At 39.0% G+C, this 13,131-nt stretch overlaps 2 protein-coding genes across 5 annotated transcripts in view; one reads left to right on the top strand and one right to left on the bottom strand.

Annotated features, from left to right (window-relative positions):
- The window catches only part of LOC115224126 (coiled-coil domain-containing protein 73-like), a 182,801-nt gene that overhangs the window by 132,649 nt on the left and 37,021 nt on the right, over nucleotides 1-13,131 (top strand). The window lies entirely within an intron of this gene.
- LOC118767712 overlaps nucleotides 1-13,131 on the bottom strand; it is a 45,617-nt gene that overhangs the window by 29,940 nt on the left and 2,546 nt on the right. The window lies entirely within an intron of this gene.

The raw sequence follows: 13,131 nt of genomic DNA, 5'->3' as shown, positions 1-13,131 counted from the left end.
CAATTAAGGATGTGAAAACAGGCAAAGCCCCTGGCCCATCAGGAAACACCACTATGATGCTAAAAATATCTGGCAGTGTGGGTTGTGGTCTTATCACCAGTATTGTAAATCAGGTGGTTCATGAAGGAGTCATACCCAATAACTGGTGTAGCAGCACCATAATCAACTGCTACAAAGGTAAAGGTGATGCCTTAGATAGAATAATTACAGAGGTATCAAATTGCTGGATCAGGTGAAAGTTATGGAAAGAGTCATAGCGCAACTAATTAGGAAGAGGGTTAGTTTAGATGACATGCAATTTGGTTTTGTGCCAGGGAGAAGAACCACTGATGCTATAATTTTGGTAAGCCAGCTGCAGGAGAAATACATAGTCCCTGTACTTGGCCTTTGTTGACTTGGAGAAAGCTTTTAACAGGGTCCACTGATCCCTTATCTGGTGGTCAGTGTGGAAACTAGGGATAGACAAGTGGTTGGTGAGAGCTGTAGAAGCTATGTACAAGTAAGGTGAGGGTTGGCAATGAGTAGGAGGAAGAATTCAGAGTACAAGTAAAGATTCACAAAGGATCAGTGCTCAGCCCCCTTTAGTTCACCATAGTCCTCCAGGCAATAACAGAGGAATTCAAGACAGGCTACCCCTGGGAGTTCCTCTATGTTGATGACCTTGCTCTTATAGCTGAATCACTACCAGAACTAGACAAGAAGTTTCAGGTATGGAAGCAAGGTCTAGAATTGATGGGCCTTCTTGTCTAAGGTTTTGGTTTTTGCTTGTAGGAAAGCAGGCAAATCAACAACCCTTCAGGTAGACAGCCCTGCTCGATCTGTAGAAAAGGTGTAGGTAGAAACTCCATAAGATGCACCTAGTGTAAGCTTTGGACACATAAAAGGTGCAGCAATATCAGGGAAACTAGCTTTTGTATGTGGAAGATGCACAGGTACAATAAACGTTGAAAATGCACAGAAAATAGACTCCATCACCTGCCAGTGGGGCAAGCTAGAGGTAGTAGATAGTTTCCATTATCTAGGTGACTAAGTTAGTGGAGGTGGATGCTCCAAGAGCGTAGCTGTGAAAATAAGATTAGGCTGGGCAAAGTACAGTGAGCTCCTACTTCTGCTGGCAACAAAGGGCTTCTCTCTCTCTCTCAGAGTGAAAGGCAGATTGTATGATGTCTGTGTGAACAGTCATGCTTCAGACTGTGTGAACAGTCATGAAACATGGGTTGTGACAGCTGAGAACATGCATAGGCTTGAAAGGAACAAAGCCAGTATACTTCGCTGAATATGCAATGTCAGTGTGCATGTTTGACAGATGTGGTATGCAAAAGAGACGATTCCACTGGTATGGTCATGTGATGCCAATGGACGAGGACAGCTGTGTAAAAGAAGTGCTAATCTCTAACTGTGGAGGGAACTGGAGATGTTCCAGGTATGGAAGCAAGGTCAAGAATGGAAGGGCCTTAAAGTTAATCTAGCTAAAACCAAAGTCTTATTAAGTAGGAAGGCAGACAAATCACAAATCCCTTCAGGTAGATGGCCCTGCTCGATCTGTAGAAAAGGTGTAGATAGAAACTCCATAAGACGCACCCAGTGTAAGCTTTGGACACATAAAAGGTGCAGCAATATCAGAGGAAAGTTAACAGGGAAAGTAGCTTTTGTATGTGGAACATGGACAGGTACAATGTGCTGAAAATGGTCAGAAAATAGACTCCATCAACTGCCAAGGACAAGCTAGAAGTAGTAGATAGCTTCCATTATCTAAGTGACCAGTTAGTAGTAGAGGTGGATGCTCTAAGAATGTAGCTGCGAGAATAAGAATAGGCTGGGCAAAGTTCAGAGAGCTCCTACCCCTGGTGGCAACAAAGGGTCTTTCTCTTAGAGTGAAAGGCAGATTGTTTGATACCTGTGTGGAAAAAGCTATGCTGCATGACAGTGAAACATTGGTTGTGACAACTGAGGACATGTGTAGGTTCAAAAGAAATGAAGCCAGTATGCTTCACTGGATGTGCAATGTCAATGTGACATGTTTGACAGAGTGTAAGCATCTTGAGAGAAAAGTTAGGCATAAGAGGCATCAGATATGATGTGCAAGAGAGACAACTGTGCTGGTATGGTCGTGTGATGCACATGGATGAGGACAACTGTGTAAAGAAGTGCCAATCTCTAACTGTGGAGGGAACATGTGGTAGATGTAGACCCAGGAAGACATGGGATGAGGTAGTGGAGCATGATCTTCAAGCTTTGAGCTTCGTAGAGACAATGACTAGTGACCGAGACCTTTGGTTGTGTGCTATACTTGAGATAACCTGTCAAGTCAAGTGCACCCATGCTGGTGGCATGTAAAGAACACCTTTCAAACATTGGGCCTAATGGAGGCAAAGTGGCAGAGTTTCTTTAGAGCATTGGGCCTCATGAAGGCAAAGTGGCTGAGTTCCTTTCACGGAAGCAATGACCGAGACCTTTGGCATTATGCTGAGCAAGATCGCAATCTGACAGGTACTGGTGTCACCCAATTGGCACCCGTACCAGTGCAACATAAAAGCAGCCCGGTGTAACACAAACGGCACATAAAAACACCCATTACACTCTTGGAGTGGTTGGCATTAGAAAGGGCATCCAGCTTTAGAAAACCATGCCAAATCAGACTGGAGTCTGATGCAGCATGCCAGCCCAGTCAAACCATCCAACCCATGCCAGCATGGACAACAGACGTTAAATGATGATGATGATGATGATGATAATACATACATACATATATATGTCTGTGTGTATACACATACACACACATATATATAGAGGCACTTTCTGAAGCTACTGTGTCAGTGCTGGGAAGAGGGAACAGTCCTCCAAGAGATTAGCAACTGCAACATAGTCACTCTATATAAGAACAAAGGGGACAAAAGTGACTGTAATAATTATCAAGGTATCTCACTGTTAAGCATTGTTGGGAAGGTCTTTACTCGTGTGGTCCTAAACAGACTACAGAAAATCACTGACAGGGTTTACCCTGAATCTCAGTGAGGTTTCTGATCAGAATGCTCCTCCATCAACATGATTTCTGCAGGATTGTCCGATCATTTCATGGGGATATGAAAGGTGTCATTTAATTTGATGGCTCTTCTTTGGAGGCATTTACCATACACAGCAGTGTTAATCAGGGCTGTGTGCTTGCCCCCACCCTGTTTAGCATCTTCTTCGCAGTCATGCTGAAACAGGCATTTAGAAAATCAACTGATGCAACAACAGCAGTTACAACATCTACAACAGCATCAACAACAATATCAACAGTTGCTGGAATTAATGTTGGAGAAGTCTGAAAATGCTTCAGGTTCGTTCTCACCAGATGGCATAGCTAACTCAATTGGAGAGTGGCTGTGTGGTAAGTGGCTTGCCTACCAACCACGTGGTTCACTTGGGCAAGTGTCTTCTGCTATAGTTTCAGGCCGACCGAAGCCTTGTAAGTGGATTTGATAGGCTGAAACTGAAAGAAGCCTGTTGTATATATATATATATATATATATATATAGAGAGAGAGAGAGAGAGAGAGAGAGATACATATATATGTGTGTGTTTGTGTGTATGTATATGTTTGTGTCTGTGTTTGACCCCCCACCACCACCATCACTTGGCAACTGATGTTGGTGTGTTTATGTCCCCATAACTTAGCGGTTTGGCAAAAGCAACCAATAGAATAAGTATTAGGCTTACAAAGAATAAGTCCTGGGGTCAGTTTGTTCGACTAAAGGTGGAAAAAAGAAAAAGAAACCTAGAAGAAGGTACTGCTTTTTCTGCATATTTTAGAAGATACAAAGAAATCTTCAAAGAAGAAGGTAAAAATTGCAATGACGAGAAGAAAGTGTGACTACTTTTAAAAAAGTTATCTCCTGCCAAACATGAAAAATATTGTAATTATATTCTGGTGGAGAAACCAGGTGAGATTTGTTTCGATGAATCAATTTTTTATCGAAAATTTTCAGTGAAAGAAGTTCCCTGTTCAATACTCACTGGCAGTGTTTAAATTTAAATGATGAAGATTTCATTACCTATGCTGGGGTTGTTAACAAGAGTGTGAAAAATTCAAATTAAATGATTTGACCCTGGACTTGTTCAAATGTCCAATTTATGTTCATGGGCTAACTGCAAGTAAAAATGCTGATATATGTTCCTGTATATTAACAAAATTAGAACAGGACCAAAAATTAACTCTACTGGCAGTGGCTGAAGAATGCCAGAGGATTATGAATTTAAGACATGATGCAGATAAAATTGAAGAAAAGATTGCTCTCATATACATATGCGTTGACCTGAAATGGATACGAAAAAGGAAAAACGAACAAGACCAAATCCATGCTATGGGTACAGAGATTTACATTTTAAAAGTAACTGCCTTTTTAAAAATCTTAAATGATTTGAGTGTGGAAAAATCAGACATAGAAACTTACATTGTATAATGAAAGAAAAAAAAGGTCAAACAGAAAAAATTCTGGAAAGACTGTATTGTCAAAAAAATTTTAAGCAAGGTTCAGAAAAGAAAATAGGTGTCCATAAAGATGAATAATACGAATACCAAGTTACAATTGGATATGGATAATGATATCACAATAATTAACACAGATACATGGAGAAAAATAGGGAAGCCTAGATTAAAGGAAACTTCAAAAATTGCGTAAGTGATGTTACATTTAGTGGAAAAACCTTGAAAACCAAAGTTTTTGTGTTGAAAAATATGACAAATTTATTTGTCATATATATGGGACCTCTCCATAAATATTTTTTGTAAAAATGTGAATGATTCTTCTGCCAGTACAAATAAGGCGTTGAAGGATTTAAAAAAAGAATTGTAAAAAGTTTTTCCTGATGAATTGGGTCTGTGTGAGAAAACATAGGTGAAGTTTCAAGTGAAAGAAAATGCTATACTGGTATTCAAACCAAAACCAACAAGTCAATGAAAAATTGGATAGACTTGAAAAGCTTGGCATTATTGAAAAAATTGATTACATAAAATGGGTGTCCCCATCAGTTTGTGTCAAGAAAAAGAATAAGGAAATCTGAGTATGCCCTGATTTTTCAATAGGTTTAAACGAATGTTGGATGCCATATAATTACCTATTACCAAGTCCAGAGGAAATTTTCACAAAGTTGAATGGAGGAAGATTTTTTCAAAGTTGGCCCTTTCTGAAGCACACTTGTAGGTAAAAGTTGATGAGGAATGTTCAAAATTATTGACAGTAAATACTCATAAAGGTTTTTTTTAAATGGTAGCACCTGGCATTTTCCAACAAGTTATGGACACTATGCTTGCAGGTTCAGATTTCACTATAGCTTACCTTGACAGCATACTCATAAAAAGTGAATCTTGGGGTTAGCATGCTGAGCATGTTAAAAAGATATTCAAAAAAATAAAAGAGGAAAAGTGTGAATTTTTTATGCCAAGAATAAAATATCTGGGGCAGATTATCAATGAAAATGGACACAGACCAGACCTGTCTAGGGTGAGTGCAATAAAAAATATGCTTCCCCAGACAAACGTTGGAAGCATTTTTGGGGCTCACAAATAACTACCAGGTATACATACTGAATATGCATGATTTAAGAGTATCTCTGAATAACTTGTTAAAAAAAGACGTTAAGTGGAATTGGTTGGACAAATGCCATAAAACTTTTAAAGGAATTAAAGACGTCTTACCATCAGAATTGTTGTTATCACATTTTTACCTGAATTTAGAAATAGTAGTGGCATCAGATGCTAGTAAAAGTGGTATTGGAGCTGTTATATTACACAAATATAAAGATGGTAGCCTGAAAGCAGTAGCTCATGTTTTGAGTTCATTACTGTCGGCTAAGAAAAGTTACAGTCAAATAGAAAAGAAAGCATTAACCATCATATATGTGGTAAAAAAAATTCCATAAATTTGTACATGGAAGAAGGTTCTGTCTGCAGACAGACCACTGCCTATTATTGCCAATCTATGGATCTATCCCCTCACATACAGTCAACAGATTGCAGCACTGGGGAATGATTCTACTGAATTATGACTTTAAAATAGAGTATTTGCCATTTAAAAAATTGGGACATGCAGATGGTTTGTCAAAGTTAATGCCAAAATACAGTGGATCACTAGAAGACACAGTGATAGCTGCATTAAGAGCCAATAATGAAATAAAAAATATGTAGTGCAACGTTGTGCCTGTGACATTGGAGGAAATAAAAATTAAGGCAGAGATGGATGAGTTTCTCATAAAAATGAAAAAATTATGAGATTAAAAGAAACAATTAAAAAAATACATGTGGCTGGATGTACCATAGATTTGAATTTGTATTTGATATGTGATAATGTGCTTATGTATGCGCAGAGGGTTGTAATGCCTACTTCACTACAAAATTAAATGTTAAAGGCATTCCACACTAAACATCTAAGAATTTCTAGGATGAAGTTGCTTATGAGGAGTTATGTTTACTGGCCGAAAATGGATCTAGACATTGAGAAGTTGGTAAAATCCTGCAGAGATTGTGCTCTTGCAGCGTAATCACCACCTATAAAATTTCAACCTTGGCCCAAGACCAATATTCCATGGACCAGGCTACACGTAGACTTCACAGGACCATTAAAACGATTATATTATCTAATAATGGTAAATAGCTTTACAAAATGGCCAGAAATGTGTAAATGTAGAAAAACTGACCTCCACAGCTGTTGCTGTGGAATTTCTACACAAACGTTCCAGATATCATAGTCTCTGATAACGGTACACAATTTACAGCAAATGAATTTAAGAATTTTTACAATACTCAAATGAACACATCTCTACTCCTCCATATCATCCAATATTGAATAGACAAGCTGAATGCTTTGTCAACACATTCAAAAGGGCACTAAAGAAATTCAGAAATGAGTTATTGGATGATGTAGCATTGACACAATTTATGAGTTTACTGTGTAATGCGGAATCCTAACACCTTGTGAGGCAAGAAAAATTAGATCAGTTTTTGACAAGTTATTACCTGGAAGAAAAATGAAAACTAGGGAAAACACTCAAAATATGACCAAGTATTTTAAAACTGGTGATAAGGTGTCTTTCAGAGTGTACAGAAATGGAAAAGAAGGTTGAGAAGACAGCAAAATAATAAAACTGGTTGGTAAAATGATGTACATGGTGAAAGGTTTGAAATGGGAACATAAAAGACACATAAATCAGCTGAAAAGATGGTTTGCTGAAGAAAGGGTTACGAGGAAAGAAGTACCCATGGAAGTTCTCTACGATATTTTTGATGTGCCAACTCTACAAGAAATCATCAAACCAAAGTGTAACAGTACAAGAAAAAGAAAACATACAAAATTGTTGGAGGTAGTTCCAAAAAGGAAAAAATATTGAGTTTCAAATGGAAGTAAATCTCAACAAGGGAGATGTGGTGTAGAAAAAAAATTATTCACTTCCAACAGAAGTCAATCTCAAATGGGGAGATGTTGTGATAGACATTAACACACCTGTGTGTTTAAAAAATGAACTCGTCAGATTATTATATTGTTGATGACATCAGAGAGAATTTTTGAATCTTGCGTTTTTGGTGAGGAGAAATAAAAAGTACATTTTGTAAAGACATTGATTTTACCTCCGTTTCATTAAATTATTTATCCAAACATTTTAAGGATATAAAATAGTACTAGATATGTGTGTGTGTTTAAGTGCATATGAGATATGTGTGTGAATGCATATACACACATAGGCATGTATATACATATATATACATGCCTATGTATATACATATATAAAAGGAGAGAGGTAATATGTATTGGTAGTTAACGTACAACATTCTTTATTTTTATCTATTGTGTTACTGTTTTTATCAAAACTAACTTTGCCTGGCTTGATTGTTAATAGCCAATGTCACCAAACAGGTCATAATAGTAATTGAATTATTGCTGAGTGGAATTATAAGTATTTAACTGATTTTATTTTAATTAATTGACTTAAATCTTACCTGACAGATGCTTGGAGGATTGTTGATGAAAATTTATATAAATTATATAAAAATTATATAAATTTATGCTATTTGCATGTTGTTGACAGGTTCATGAAGTGATGAAAATTTATCCTGCATAGCCAGTTTATTTTGTAGGTTAATTGTGATTCAAATCAGGAGTCTGAGGCAGTGAATGAACGATAATTTCATTACATACATTGCATAACTTTGTATGTAATATGGAATAAATGACATTCCTTTGGGAAATGTACTTAACTTCAATTTGGCTTCTTTTTTTCTCTTGCAACACTAACTTCAGGAAGCCAGACAGCCACCTGATAACCTATCAATCAGGTGACTCTGCTAGCCAGATTGATTTCATTCTCACTAGACAGCAGGACGCAGGGTTGCTCTTAAATACAAAGACCCTCCCAGGTGAAGAATGTACCCCCCAGCATAGACTAGTCATTAGTGACTTTAGACTCGAGGCCAGAAGGATGCCAAGAAGCAGATCAATCTAGAAAGGAAGGATTTGGTAGCTAAAGAACCCTTCACATGGTCAGAGATTTAGGGACATCCTCATCAAGAAATTTGATGAGAGAGAAGAGAAGCTACAGACATAGAAGACCTCAGACATAGAAGGTAGCTGGAAATTCCTATGGGACAGCTTACTGAGTGCCACAGACTAAGTCTGCAGATAGTGCAAAGTCCCTTCCAGACCTATAGTAACGAGGTGGTGGAATAATACGGTGGACAAAGCCATTAGAGCAAAGAAACAGGCCTGGAAAGGTTGGTGTAGCAGGGAGTATACATAGCCAGGGGCGAAGCAGGAAAGAAGTTTGCCAATGTCCAGTGACATGAGGATCAAAGAACTGAAGTATTTCGGATTGCGAGACAGTGTGTGAGAGAAAATTGTGATGTCACAGGAGAGAAACGTGTCTGCATGGATGATGGTACACTTGCTTTCAATGATTCGGAAAAGAAAGAGGCTTGGAGAAGCCATTATGAAAGACTGCTGAATGTGGAGAATGAATGAGAGGCGGAGAGCCTGCCAAATATTGACCCAGTTGAGGGACCAGCTATCCAAATAGACAACACCCTGGTAGATAAAGCAATTAAGGGTATGAAGCCAGGAAAAGCCCCCGGCCCATCAGGAATCACTGCTGAGATGCTTAAAACATCTGATGGTGTGGGCTATGGCCTAGTCACCTGTATTGTAAACCAGGTAGTTCATGATAGAGTCATACCCAATGACTAGCATAGCAACACCATAGTCAACTGCTACAAAGGTAAAGGTGATGCTTTAGATAGAAATAACTACAGGGGTATCAAACTGCTGGATCAGGTAATGAAGGTCATCGAGAGGGACATAGCCCAACTAATTAGGGAGAGAGTCTGCTTAGCTGAGATGCAGTTCAGTTTTGAGGTAGATAGAAGCACCTGATGCTATATTTCTGGTACAACAACTGCAGGAGAAATACCTAGCCAAAGATAAAAACCTACACTTGGCTTTTGAAAAAGCCTTTGACAGGATCCCTCAATCCCCTATCTGGTGTGCGATGTGGAAACTGGGGATTGACAAATGGTTAATAAGGGCTGTACAGGCCCTATATAGAGATGCTGTTAGTCAGGTTAGGGTTGGCAATCAATATAATGAAGAATTCCAGGTAGAAGTAGGGATCCACCAAGGATCAGCCCTTAACCCCCTCTTATTCATCATATTCCTCCAAGAAATAACAGAGGAATTCAAGACAGGCTTCCCCTGGGAACTTCTCTCTGCTAATGACCTGGCCTTCATAGCAGAATCACTACCAGAACTAGAGACGAAATTTCAGGTGTGGAAGCAAGGTTTAGAATCGAAGAGCCTTAGAGTCAATGTTGCAAAGACCAAAGTTCTAGTAAGTAGAAAGGTGAACACATCACACCCCCCTTCAGGTAGGTGGCCCTGCTCGATCTGTAGAAAAGGTGTAGGTAGAAACTCCATAAGATGTACCCACTGTAAGTTATGGACACATAAGAGGTGCAGCAACATCAAAGGAAGATTAACCAGGTAGATAGCTTTCACATGCAGCAGATGCACAGGGGCAATAAACACCACAGGTGCTCAGAAAACAGATTCCATCACATGCCAGGGGAAGAAACTAGAAGTAGTTGATAGCTTCTGCTACCTAGGTGACCAAGTCTGTAGTGGGGGTGGGTGCTCAGAGAGTGTTACCACTAGAATAAGAAAAGCCTGGGCAAAGTTCAGAATGCTTCTACCCCTACTGATGACAAATGACCTCTTGCTCAGAGTGAAAGGTAGATTGTATGATGCATGTGTGTGAACAGCCATGCTTCATGGCAATGAAACATGGACCATGACTGCTAAAGACATGTGTAAGCTCAAAAGAAATGAAGCTAGCATGATCCGCTGGATGTGTAATGTCAGTGTGCACACACGACAGAGTGTAAGTACCCTGAGAGAAATGTTAGACATAAGAATCATTGGATGTGGCATGCAAGAGAGACGTTTGCATTGGTATAGTCATGTTCTATGGATGGATGAGGAGAGCTGTGTGAAGAAGTGCCACTCCCAAACCGTGGAAGGAATCTGGGGTAGAGGGAGACCCAGAAAAACATGGGATGAGGTGGTGAAATATGACCTTCGAACGTTGGGCCTCACAGAGTCAATGACAAAAGACTGAGACTTCTGGAGATATGCTGTGACTGAGAAAATCTGGCAAATAAAGTGAGTTCACAGCTGTAACCTATACCAGCCCACTCTAAAGTACCTTGGATCATTGAGTCAAGTACATCAAAATCAAATCAAATCAGAATCAAATGGAAATTGTAATTGTAATCTCCATGCCGGTGACACATAAAAAGCACCATCCAATCATGGTCAAAGCCAGCCCCCTCTGGCCCCTGTTCCAGTGGCACGTAAAAAGTACCAACTACACTCTTTGAGTGATTGACGTTAGGAAGGGCATTCAGCTGTAGAAACACTACCAGATCAGACTGGAGCCTGGTACAGCCTCCTGGCTTCATAGGCCCCATACAATCCATCCAACCCATGCCAGCATGAAAAACAGATGTTAAACGATAATGATGATGATATATATACATACAAGACCATCACCAGTAGACTCAGGATGGTTTCCTTTGAAGCCAAACCAACCGTCACACCAGTGCTACCGATAACTACCAGAGATCTTTCTGCATGCAATCAAGACAAAGATCCTGTCCTTCTTTGGCTTCTTGGAGGATTCCACCTCCTCTTGATGAATAAATCATCAACAAGGTTGATTAGGGACCCCTCCTATGCCTGTTGGCACTGTGTTATTCCTGAGAGCATGAAGCCATTCGGCCATCCCACATTGGGGAAGTTGAAGTCATCCACAAAGAATATGCTGTGTTGTTCCAGTTTGGTGAGAACTTCTCTTTTTTCAAGGCAGTCTTTAAACTTGCCTGTGTGATTTGGAGCATCTAGTGGATGATATTTAGTACATATAACAATATTAAGTTGTCTTATGTGTACAATTTGATTGTCACATACTGAATTTGAATATGGCAGTAGGACTTGGGGCATGAAGTTTTCATGGATGTATACTGCAACTCAGCTATGGCTCCTTTCTCTGCTATCTGTTTGCAATGCAGCATACTTTAGTGTGTACTTCTGCATCCCTTGTATCAGGTCTAAAATGTATTTCTACTCGTATGATTGCTATGCATAGAGCTTGATTGCATGCAGTGAGGTCTCACAGGAAAGAGCTTTTTGTTTTGTTGTTGAGGTGCAGCAGTCTGTCTATGTTTCCACTTAGTACCTCCTATTTCTTTTTCCACATTGCTGGAAGTCTTCTGTTTTGCTTCAAAGATGTTTTTTTTTTATTTTTTAGGTTTCACTGGAAACTCCTCATTGGAGTAGTCTGGAATGTTTTTCTTCATGGTTTATCTTGTAGGCTTTACTTTTTGCTTCTGCTTTCTTTTCTTCTTCTCTTTCTCTTTGCTCTTGGTTGTTTCTGAAAGTTTTTGTACTGTCTTTGATCTGTTTTCGTGTTCTTCCTCTCATCTTACTCTGTCTACAGTCATGGGGGGAGTGCCAGTATCCTCAATGCCCTATTCTTTAGCAGGTCTTTCAGGTGTGACTTCATCTTTGTTCTTTTGAGAGCCTACTTGGCCAGGGAAGCTTTTCTTTTCCTTTTCACTTTCTCCATTCATTTTTCCATCTTTCCTGTAATTGTCCCCCAGAATGGCATCCAGGATGTTGATGTGTGGTCTAATGATGGCAGAGGAATTGAGGAATTCCAGTTTCTTCCACTCTATTTGGGTCATAGTTCTGTTGAAATCATTACTCTTTAGTGCTGTAATTTTCCAGCCTCACAAAAACAATTGCAGTTCTTTGATTCTTCAGTTTTGTAACATCTTTGTTGTATATACATACATACCCAGAGAGAGAAAAAAAGAGTGGGGGAGAATGAAAGGAGGAGAGAGGGGAGACAGAGAGAAAGAGGGGGTTATTTAAGTATGTATAGATATACATGTGAGTGTATATCTACACAAATATAAGCTTATAGGAATAGAGATATATAGACAAAAAAAGAAAATCTCATGCTGAGAGACCAATATATGTATGTGTGTGTGTTTGTGTGTGCACATGAGCACATAAATCTATCTACAGATATATTAATTTTATAGAGGTACCCCTGACCATGTGCATGTAAATATATCCACACATACATGCACAAATATACATATAGGAAGAGAGAATGATAAAGTGGCAGAGAGAAAAAGAGAGAGAGTTGAAATGATATTGAGAGGAAAACAACAGTGCAAAAGTGGACGTACAGTAGTTGATATGTTTGAAAAGAAATGAGGGTTTGGCCTCAATTTATGATCTACTTTTACCGATTTGTTTTATTGAAGAGCCGCTGTCAGGAAAAAAACAATTCAAAATCTATGTTTATTGGTTTATTGAAATCCACTGTAAGTGTAAAGAAAATGATTTAAGATCAACAAATATGCAAGTGTAACCAATAGGCTCACCTGTGAGTCCAAAGGAAGCTAGGAGAAATAATTAAATACTTTTTTCTTCTTTCTTTTCCTTCGCCATGTTTGTTTAAAGGAAGAACTGTACAGCCATCACCTCATCAATATTATGACCCCATACCTCACCCATTTTCAAGATACCAATCAGT

The sequence above is a fragment of the Octopus sinensis genome, linkage group LG24 (assembly GCF_006345805.1).
Source record: "Octopus sinensis linkage group LG24, ASM634580v1, whole genome shotgun sequence".
NCBI lineage: Eukaryota > Metazoa > Mollusca > Cephalopoda > Octopoda > Octopodidae > Octopus > Octopus sinensis.
This window is presented reverse-complemented; position numbering and strand designations above follow the sequence as displayed.